General features: G+C 52.8%; 2 long non-coding RNA genes across 2 annotated transcripts; one reads left to right on the forward strand and one right to left on the reverse strand.

Annotated features, from left to right (window-relative positions):
* The first annotated feature begins 788 nt into the window (after positions 1–788).
* On the forward strand, positions 789–4,744 carry LOC136588032 (uncharacterized). The gene is made up of 4 exons (XR_010787531.1): positions 789–932; positions 2,260–2,367; positions 2,816–2,989; positions 4,270–4,744. It is a non-coding gene; the product is annotated as an uncharacterized lncRNA (long non-coding RNA).
* Positions 4,745–6,974: 2,230 nt separating this feature from the next.
* On the reverse strand, positions 6,975–8,551 carry LOC136588219 (uncharacterized). The gene is made up of 3 exons (XR_010787554.1): positions 8,307–8,551; positions 7,930–8,103; positions 6,975–7,261 (listed from the first exon to the last, which is right to left on the reverse strand). It is a non-coding gene; the product is annotated as an uncharacterized lncRNA (long non-coding RNA).
* Positions 8,552–10,505: the final 1,954 nt, after the last annotated feature.

Here is a 10,505-nt window from a genome sequence, read left to right on the forward strand (position 1 = left end):
ACACGGGTGGATTTGCATTGTGGAATCTGGAGTGGGCGTCCGCCTCCGGATTCTGCAGCAAATATTGCCCATAGCATGCTATGGCAAAGCGGGATTTCCTCTACACGAGCGGAAATCAAGTGCAATTTTCCGCTTGCAGAGGAGATATCGCAGATGCTCTATTACTGTGCAATTCCTGCACGGACAGCTTTCATTAAAGTCAATGGAAGCTGCCTGATCCGCGGCCCGTACGCAAATTGAATGGTGGACGGGCCACGGATTCCGCAGGAAAGCAGATTTAACAAAAAAATACTCCACTGTGAATGTGCAGCGGTGCGCCGGCACTTCCGCACAATGAAGACACGGACAGATAATGCAGTGTCCTGTTGGGGATTCAGCTGCGGGCTCCCATATGCAGAATCCGATCCGCCTGCGGACATTGGGCCTAAAATGGATAAAACACATAACGACCCAAATAATGAATATTTTGCTATTTATCGTGGATGATGAATGCTATAAGAGCAAACTGGTTCCTTCTTTCTTCTATCAGCGACTCCCAGTTGTCTAGTTACATCACCCATGGCTACAAGCCATACCTACCTGCGCAGCACTAGTGACTGCAGGACCTGTGTGATGTCTACAGCACGTGATCAGTCACATGGGGTGGGTGGGGCTGTGCGGACAGCATATTAACACATTCTGCCGCAGTTCTACAGCGCGGCCGATTCAGCCAATCAGCTGGCTGGAATCGGCATCACGTGACACAGCGGCGTGCCCGAGCATTGCCGTGCACGATGAGCTGTGCCCGCGCGTCACGTGGGCTGTGACGTCACCGAGCCTTGCATTTCCCCTCGGATTTTGAACAGTATTGATCTACGGAGGAAGCAAGCTGATGGTTGGAGCCTTTTCCCCAATTTACAAGATGGGAGAGTAAGATTTGTGCTCTACGTGTGGTGAGTACCCACCTGAGATTTGTGCGCTGTGCGCTACGTGTGGAGACGCGGTCACCTGAGATTTGTGCGCTACGTGTGTTGACGCGGTCACCTGAGATTTGTGCGCCACGTGTGGAGACGCGGTCACCTGAGATTAATGCGCCGTGCGCTACGTGTGGAGACGCGGTTACCTGAGATTTGTGCGCCGTGCGCTACGTGTGGAGACGCGGTCACCTGAGATTTGTGCGCCGTGCGCTACGCTGTGCGCTACGTGTGGAGACGCGGTCACCTGAGATTTGTGCGCCGTGCGCTACGCTGTGCGCTACGTGTGGAGACGCGGTCACCTGAGATTTGTGCGCTACGCTGTGCGCTACGTGTGGAGACGCGGTCACCTGAGATTTGTGCGCCGTGCGCTACGCTGTGCGCTACGTGTGGAAACGCGGTCACCTGAGATTTGTGCGCCGTGCGCTACGCTGTGCGCTACGTGTGGAGACGCGGTCACCTGAGATTTGTGCGCTACGCTGTGCGCTACGTGTGGAGACGCGGTCACCTGAGATTTGTGCGCTACGCTGTGCGCTACGTGTGGAGACGCGGTCACCTGAGATTTGTGCGCTACGTGTGGAGACGCGGTCACCTGAGATTTGTGCGCTACGCTGTGCGCTACGTGTGGAGACGCGGTCACCTGAGATTTGTGCGCCGTGCGCTACGTGTGGAGACGCGGTTACCTGAGATTAATGCGCCGTGCGCTACGCTGTGCGCTACGTGTGGAGACGCGGTCACCTGAGATTTGTGCGCTACGCTGTGCGCTACGTGTGGAGACGCGGTCACCTGAGATTTGTGCGCTACGCTGTGCGCTACGTGTGGAGACGCGGTCACCTGAGATTTGTGCGCCGTGCGCTACGCTGTGCGCTACGTGTGGAGACGCGGTCACCTGAGATTTGTGCGCCGTGCGCTACGTGTGGAGACGCGGTTACCTGAGATTTGTGCGCTGTGCGCTACGTGTGGAGACGCGGTCACCTGAGATTTGTGCGCCGTGCGCTACGCTGTGCGCTACGTGTGGAGACGCGGTCACCTGAGATTTGTGCGCCGTGCGCTACGCTGTGCGCTACGTGTGGAGACGCGGTCACCTGAGATTAATGCGCCGTGCGCTACGTGTGGAGACGCGGTCACCTGAGATTTGTGCGCCGTGCGCTACGCTGTGCGCTACGTGTGGAGACGCGGTCACCTGAGATTTGTGCGCTGTGCGCTACGTGTGGAGACAACACCCAAGATTTGTGCGCTACGTGTGGTGAGTACGTCACCTGAGATTTGCGCGACGCCACCTGGCGCAACCTGTCTTTTTTTGCAGATTTGTGCGCCATATTGCAAAATTACGTGTGGAGAGGATCCTGACATTTGGACGCGTTTCGAGAAGAATTTCGCTTCGCTCGGACACCATCTGACATCACTCAGCGAGGTAAGCTGCTGCATCTGCCCAAATTTTCATCGGGTGCATCTGCTCATATGCGCATATTTGGCGCATATTTGCAGGTTTTCGCATGCATCTGCTGATATGCGCATACTTGGCGCATATTTGCAGGTTTTCGCATGCATCTGCTGATATGCGCATACTTGGCGCATATTTGCAGGTGTTCGCTTGCATCTGCTGATATGCGCATACTTGGCGCATATTTGCAGGTGTTCGCTTGTATCTGCTGATATGCACATACTTGGCGCATATTTGCAGGTGTTCGCTTGCATCTGCTGATATGCGCATACTTGGCGCATATTTGCAGGTTTTCGCTTGCATCTGCTGATATGCGCATACTTGGTGCATATTTGCCAGTTTTCTCCTGCATCACCTGACATGTGCATATTTGCTGGTTTTCACTTCCATGTGGTGATATGCTCTCCGTTTTCCACAGGACGACTCGTGTGGAGAGGAACCTGACATTTGGCTGCGTTTTGTACAACGTACGGAACCGGAGATTGGCGTTTTAGGTGCTGATCTCACATTTGCCCCCCGCCTTTTGGAGAGGACGACTCTTCTGGAGAGGAATTTTGCTTCGCTAGGACACCATCTGACTTCACTCGGCGAGGTAAGCTGCTGCATCTGCCAAATTTTTCATTGCTTGCATCTGCTCATATGTACATGCATGCCTGTATGCGTGCATGCATGCCTGTATGCGTGCATGCATGCCTGTATGCGTGCATGCATGCCTGTATGCGTGCATGCATGCCTGTATGCGTGCATGCCTGTATGCGTACGTGCGTGCATGCCTGTATGCGTGCATGCCTGTATGCGTTTTTGTGTGCGTGCCTGTATACGTGCCTGTATGCGTATATGCATATATGCGTGCGTGCGTGCCTGTATGCGTGCGTGCCTGTATGCGTGCGTGCCTGTATGCGTGCGTGCCTGTATGCGTGCGTGCCTGTATGCGTGCGTGCCTGTATGCGTGCGTGCCTGTATGCGTGCGTGCCTGTATGCGTGCGTGCCTGTATGCGTGCGTGCCTGTATGCGTGCGTGCCTGTATGCGTGCGTGCCTGTATGCGTGCGTGCACGCGTACATGCGTACATGCGTGCGTGCCTGTATGCGTGCCTGTATGCGTGCCTGTATGCGTGCCTGTATGCGTGCCTGTATGCGTGCCTGTACGCGTGCGTGTATGCGTACGTGCGTGCCTGTATGCGTACGTGCGTGCCTGTATGTGTACGTGCGTGCCTGTATGCGTACGTGCGTGCCTGTATGCGTACGTGCGTGCATGCCTGTGTGCGTGCCTGTACGCGTACGTGCGTGCGTGCCTGTGTGCGTGCCTGTACGCGTACGTGCGTGCGTGCCTGTGTGCGTGCCTGTACGCGTACGTGCGTGCGTGCCTGTGTGCGTGCCTGTACGCGTACGTGCGTGCGTGCCTGTGTGCGTGCCTGTACGCGTACGTGCGTGCGTGCCTGTGTGCGTGCCTGTACGCGTACGTGCGTGCGTGCCTGTGTGCGTGCCTGTACGCGTACGTGCGTGCGTGCCTGTGTGCGTGCCTGTATGCGTACATGCATGTATGCTCACCCACTTACTCAGCCACCCCCTCTCTCTCACACACACACTTGCTGTGTTAAATTCGTCTTATTGGCCGAAAAAGACATTACATTAGATTAGATTTGAGCATTTAATTCCTTTTTTTAGCAAACGTACAGGTTCCATCACAATACTGCACCTAATCTGCACTAACTGAACAAACCTTCGGAGAAACATACCAATTGTCCAAATACGATGTCTTTATCTATTAAAGTAGGAGTGAAGAAAAGCAGGAACAGTGCAAGAACTAGGAAAACCCACGGAATTAAGCCAATTGCAGGCAGGGTTAATTTTTTTTTTCTTCCTCCTTCTAGGTCAGCTGATACGTTTTGGTCAGAATACTGCACTGTGGTAACCGTTTCTGGTGCTCGCGACCACAGAGTTGAATCACCAGAGAGCCAGAAGTTCCCAGATGTTGGCTCCGGGGGACGCTTAAAAGCTGGAAATGGCCCATCACCTGCTATGGAAATACATCATCAGGATCTGATGGAGCAGTACGATGAAGATTGTCAGGTTGCATGTGATGCTGCTCACTGTCCCTCGTTAGTCGGTTCACAGTTTATACACTAAGCTATTTATCCCCTTAGAGAACCAGGCTGTTTGCGCCTTAGTGACAGACCGAAAATTTGGAATTTTACATGTGTCACTTGACATATCATAAGTCCGTAAAGGTTTTGCATATCCAAGTGACTGTGACATTTTTTTCTTCCCCTTGTTGTACTTCTGTTAGGTAGTAAAAAAGGACTGTTAAAAGTTGTGTATATTTATTAAAATTGCTACTTTGCACAATTTTGAATTTTCATTTTTTCACATTGTCAAATGTCATATATAAAATGTGCAAACATACTGTACAAATCTTTGCGAACATATAGATTTCCATCTGTTCACTTTATTCTGGATGCACGGTTTAAAACTTTTGTAAATTTATTTTTTCCATTTAGGAGACGTACAAATTTAACATTACTTTTCAGAATTTAGAGGAACACTAAGGCCTCATGTCCACGGGGAAAATCAGGCCCGCTCCGGATTCTCCATGTAGAATCTGCAGCGGGTCCCTCCTGCCCCGCGGACATGAGCGCTGAAAATAGGAATAAATAAGAATAAACTTACCTCTCACACGCTCCGGATACTTCCTTCACTGCGGCGTCATCTTCTCTCGTCGCTGCCGGATCTTCTTTCTTCGGCTCGGCGGATGTGCATGATGACGTCGGTGACGTGCCCCGCGCATGCGCCGGGCCGAAGCAAAATGATCCGGCCGCGACTGAGAGAAGATGGCGCCGCGGCGAAGAGAAGAACCGGAGCGTGTGAGTAAAATCTGATTTTTGTGTCCCGCGGATCCGGACGGCTTCCATAGACTTCAATAGAAGCCCGCGGGAGACCCGCATGAAAATGGAGCATGGTCCAGATTTTTTCATGCTCCATTTTTTTTAAATCACTTTTATTGACGATCCGCGGGTATTTATCTACCCGCAGGTGGTCAATGCATCCCTATGGGGTGCGGATCCGCGGGCAGGAGAAGAGCTAAAATCCGCTGCAGATTTTAATTCTTATTTTGCCCGTGGACATGAGCCCTTAGTTTTCCTACACCAATCCAAGTTTGCAAAGGCTGCTAGGTGTCATAATTAAGGATGAGCGAGTATACTCGCTAAGGCACTACTCGTTCAAGTAATGTGCCTTAGACGAGTATCTCCCTGCTGGTCCATAAAGATTCGGGGACCGCTGCGGTTGACAGGTGAGTCGCAGGGGAGATGGAGAGAGATCTCCCCTCCGTTCCTCCCCGCTCTCCCCCGCGGCGGCGCCCGAATCTTTAACCCTTTCCAATCCAATTTGTATCCTGGTTTTCCTAGGGGGTTTACTCTTTTTCTGCTGTTATACAACGGCGCTATCTGCTGGCTAAAGCCAGTAATGCATGCAGTGACACGTTGGATAGGCTCCGACAGCAGAAAGTCTGGCAATATACAGTAAGAGAACCCCGACGGATGTCTTCCAACATCGGAGCTGCACAGCCCTAAATCATAATGTCTTCATAGGTCAGACAGTGGATTGGAAAGGGTTAAGGACGAGCAGGGAGATACTCGTTTAAGGCACATTACTCGAACGAGTAGTGCCTTACTGAGTATACTCGCTCATCCTTAGTCATAATGATAGATACTTACAAATTACCACATTTTAAAAACTGCACCCCTTAATGTATTAGCTGAGAGGGTCAGGAGTATTTTGACCCCACATTTATTTTTAGGAATTAATGCAATTTAGGAGACCAAATAATATTTAATGTTTAGAAAACATGTCCTTTTCAAGACCTTTTTTTTTCTATATTGCACATCAAAAGGAGGATTGAACCTCCGAAATGGATACCCCTGTTTTGTCTCGTGTTCACAAGTATACACATTGTGGCCCTAATGTTATGTCTGTATGCACCACTGGGCCCAAAAAGAAAGGAGTAGTCAGTGGCTTTCTGAACAGACTGTTACAATCGTGTGAGCAGATAAAGCAGAGGGCCCACACGATCGTGACTAAAGGAGTGGTAGTCTAGTAGTATACACGCACACAGGGAACACAGGAGAGTCACACAGTATCCAGGCAACCAAGCCAGTGCTACAGGGAGGATGACAGTGGCCCTACCTAAGCGGGGACATCAGCCGAGTAAGAGGGCGGCCCAGCGATCTTAAGAACTGGGCCCTAGCAGATCCGAGGAGCCACACCACAGAACAGGAGTCATACACATGCCACATAACAGACACCGCCAACTGCATCAGGAGCAGGACAGGGCGCACCGCCAACTGCATCAGGAGCAGGACAGGGCGCACCGCCAACTGCATCAGGAGCAGGACAGGGCACACCGCCAACTGCATCAGGAGCAGGACAGGGCACACCGCCAACTGCATCAGGAGCAGGACAGGGCACACCGCCAACTGCATCAGGAGCAGGACAGGGCACACCGCCAACTGCATCAGGAGCAGGACAGGGCACACCGCCAACTGCAACATATAGTGAAAACCAGACAGACTCCACCCAATTCAGATTTTCTAATTTATTGCTAGTGTGGATGTTACACCAAGGTTCATTCCGTGATATAGACAAAAGGCCGCTGTGTTTATGGCTCTTTTCTGTTTACTGCATTGCAGTAAAATATTGCGCAGTTTTTCAGGATCCTCCGTCATAATTATTTTAAAGAAAAAGCGTATCTAAAAAAAGTGAGTCACTGGGAAAAAAACAGTTCATAAAAAGAAGGGTTTCAAGATTGCTGAACGTCGAGGGTCTCTTCACTGTCTGCCAGCCTTCCCGTTCTCAAGGACGTCAGATCTGCAGGAAATGGCGAGAAATCAGCAGGTTAACAGTCACATCCCACCAGTATTACTGATTCCCAGATCCGCTCAACCCACTTACAATGACCACTACTCCCCCAACCTGGACAGAAGAATTAGACATACATACATACAGGCATGCACGCATGTATACACACAGGCAGGCACGCACGCACGCACGTATACAGGCATGCACGCACGCACGTATACAGGCACGCACGCACGTATACACGCATGCGTGCACGTATACACGCATGCGTGCACGTATACACGCATGCGTGCACGTACGCACGCACGTATGCACGCACGTACGCACGCATGCACGCACGCACGTATACACGCATGCAGGTGCGCATTCATCCGTGTATATCCGTGCATGCATGCGTGTATACGTGCGTGCGTGCATACGTGTGTATGCGTGCGTGCGTACGTGCGTGCATACGTGCGTGCGTACGTGCACGCATGCGTGTATACGTGCACGCATGCGTGTATACGTGCACGCATGCGTGTATACGTGCACGCATGCATTATGTACACACGCATGCACACGTACGCACACGTACACGCGTGCACACATACACGCGTGCACACATACACACATGCACGCATGCATGTACATATGAGCAGATGCAAGCAATGAAAAATTTGGCAGATGCAGCAGCTTACCTCGCCAAGTGACGTCAGGTGGTGTCCTAGCGAAGCGAAATTCCTCTCCAGAAGAGCCGTCCTCTCCAAAAGGCGGGGGGCAAATGTGAGATCAGCACCTAAAACGCCAATCTCCGGTTCCGTACGTTGTACAAAACGCAGCCAAATGTCAGGTTCCTCTCCACACGAGTCGTCCTGTGGAAAACGGAGAGCATATCACCACATGCAAGCGAAAACCTGCAAATATGCACATATCAGGTGATGCAGGAGAAAACCTGCAAACATGCGCCAAGTATGCGCATATCAGCAGATGCAAGCGAACACCTGCAAATATGCGCCAAATATGCGCATATGAGCAGATGCACGCGATGAAAATTTGGGCAGATGCAGCAGCTTACCTCACTGAGTGATGTCAGATGGTGTCTGAGCGAAGTGAAATTCTTCTCGAAACGCGTCCAAACGTCAGGATCTTCTCCACACGTAATTTTGCAATAAGGCGCACAAATCTGCAAAAAAAGACAGGTTGCGCCAGGTGGCGTCGCGCAAATCTCAGGTGACGTACTCACCACACGTAGCGCACAAATCTTGGGTGTTGTCTCCACACGTAGCAGCGCACAGGGCACAAATCTCAGGTGACCGCGTAGCGCACAGCGCACAAATCTCAGCTAACCGCGTATCCACACGTAGCGCACAGCGTAGCGCACAGCGCACAAATCTCCGGTGACCGCGTCTCCACACGTAGCGCACAGCGTAGCGCACGGCGCATTAATCTCAGGTAACCGCGTATCCACACGTAGCGCACAGCGTAGCGCACAGCGCACAAATCTCAGGTAACCGCGAATCCACACGTAGCGCACAGCGTAGCGCACAGCGCACAAATCTCAGGTAACCGCGAATCCACACGTAGCGCACAGCGTAGCGCACAGCGCACAAATCTCAGGTGACCGCGTCTCCACACGTAGCGCACAGCGTAGTGCACGGCGCATTAATCTCAGGTAACCGCGTATCCACACGTAGCGCACAGCGTAGCGCACAAATCTCAGGTGACCGCGTCTCCACACGTAGCGCACAGCGCACAAATCTCAGGTGACCGCGTCTCCACACGTAGGCGCACAGCGCACAAATCTCAGGTGACCGCGTCTCCACACGTAGCGCACAGCGTAGCGCACAGCGCACAAATCTCAGGTGACCGCGTCTCCACACGTAGCGCACAGCGTAGCGCACGGCGCATTAATCTCAGGTAACCGCGTCTCCACACGTAGCGCACAGCGTAGCGCACAGCGCACAAATCTCAGGTGAGCTCGTCTCCACACGTAGCGCACGGCGCACAAATCTCAGGTGACCGCGTCTCCACACGTAGCGCATAGCGTAGCGCACGGCGCACAAATCTCAGGTGACCGCGTCTCTACACGTAGCGCACAGCGTAGCGCACAGCGCACAAATCTCAGGTGGGTACTCACCACACGTAGAGCACAAATCTTACTCTCCCATCTTGTAAATTGGGGAAAAGGCTCCAACCATCAGCTTGCTTCCTCCGTAGATCAATACTGTTCAAAATCCGCGGGCAAATGCAAGGCTCTGTGACGTCACAGCCCACGTGACGTGCGGGCACAGCTCATCGTGCACGGCAATGCTCGGGCACGCCGCTGAGTCACGTGATGCCGATTCCAGCCAGCTGATTGGCTGAATTGGCCGCGCTGTAGAACTGCGGCAGAATGTGTTAATATGCGTGCGGACAGCATATTACAACTTTCGGCCGCAGTTCTCCGGCGCGGCCGATTCAGCCAATCAGCTGGCTGGAAGCGGCACCACGTGACACAGCGCATTGCCGTGCACGATGAGCTGTGCCCGCGCGTCACGTGGGCTGTGACGTCACCGAGCCTTGCATATGCCCCGCGGATTTTGACCACTATTGATCTACGGAGGAAGCAAGCTGATGGTTGGAGCCTTTTCCCCAATTTACAAGATAGGAGAGTAAGATTTGTGCGCTACGTGTGGTGAGTACCCACCTGAGATTTGTGCGCTGCGTGTGGAGACGCGGTTACCTGAGATTTGTGCGCTACGCTGTGCGCTGCGTGTGGAGACGCGATCACCTGAGATTAATGCGCCGTGCGCTACGTGTGGTGAGTACCCACCTGAGATTTGTGCGCTACGCTGTGCGCTGCGTGTGGAGACGCGATCACCTGAGATTAATGCGCCGTGCGCTACGTGTGGTGAGTACCCACCTGAGATTTGTGCGCTACGTGTGGAGACGCGATCACCTGAGATTAATGCGCCGTGCGCTACGTGTGGAGACGCGCTCACCTGAGATTAATGCGCCGTGCGCTACGTGTGGAGACGCGCTCACCTGAGATTAATGCGCCGTGCGCTACGTGTGGAGACGCGATCACCTGAGATTAATGCGCCGTGCGCTACGTGTGGAGACGCGATCACCTGAGATTAATGCGCCGTGCGCTACGTGTGGAGACGCGATCACCTGAGATTAATGCGCCGTGCGCTACGTGTGGAGACGCGATCACCTGAGATTAATGCGCCGTGCGCTACGAGTGGAGACGCGCTCACCTGAGATTAATGCGCCGTGCGCTACGTGTGGAGAC

The sequence above is a fragment of the Eleutherodactylus coqui genome, chromosome 13 (assembly GCF_035609145.1).
Source record: "Eleutherodactylus coqui strain aEleCoq1 chromosome 13, aEleCoq1.hap1, whole genome shotgun sequence".
Lineage (NCBI taxonomy): Eukaryota > Metazoa > Chordata > Amphibia > Anura > Eleutherodactylidae > Eleutherodactylus > Eleutherodactylus coqui.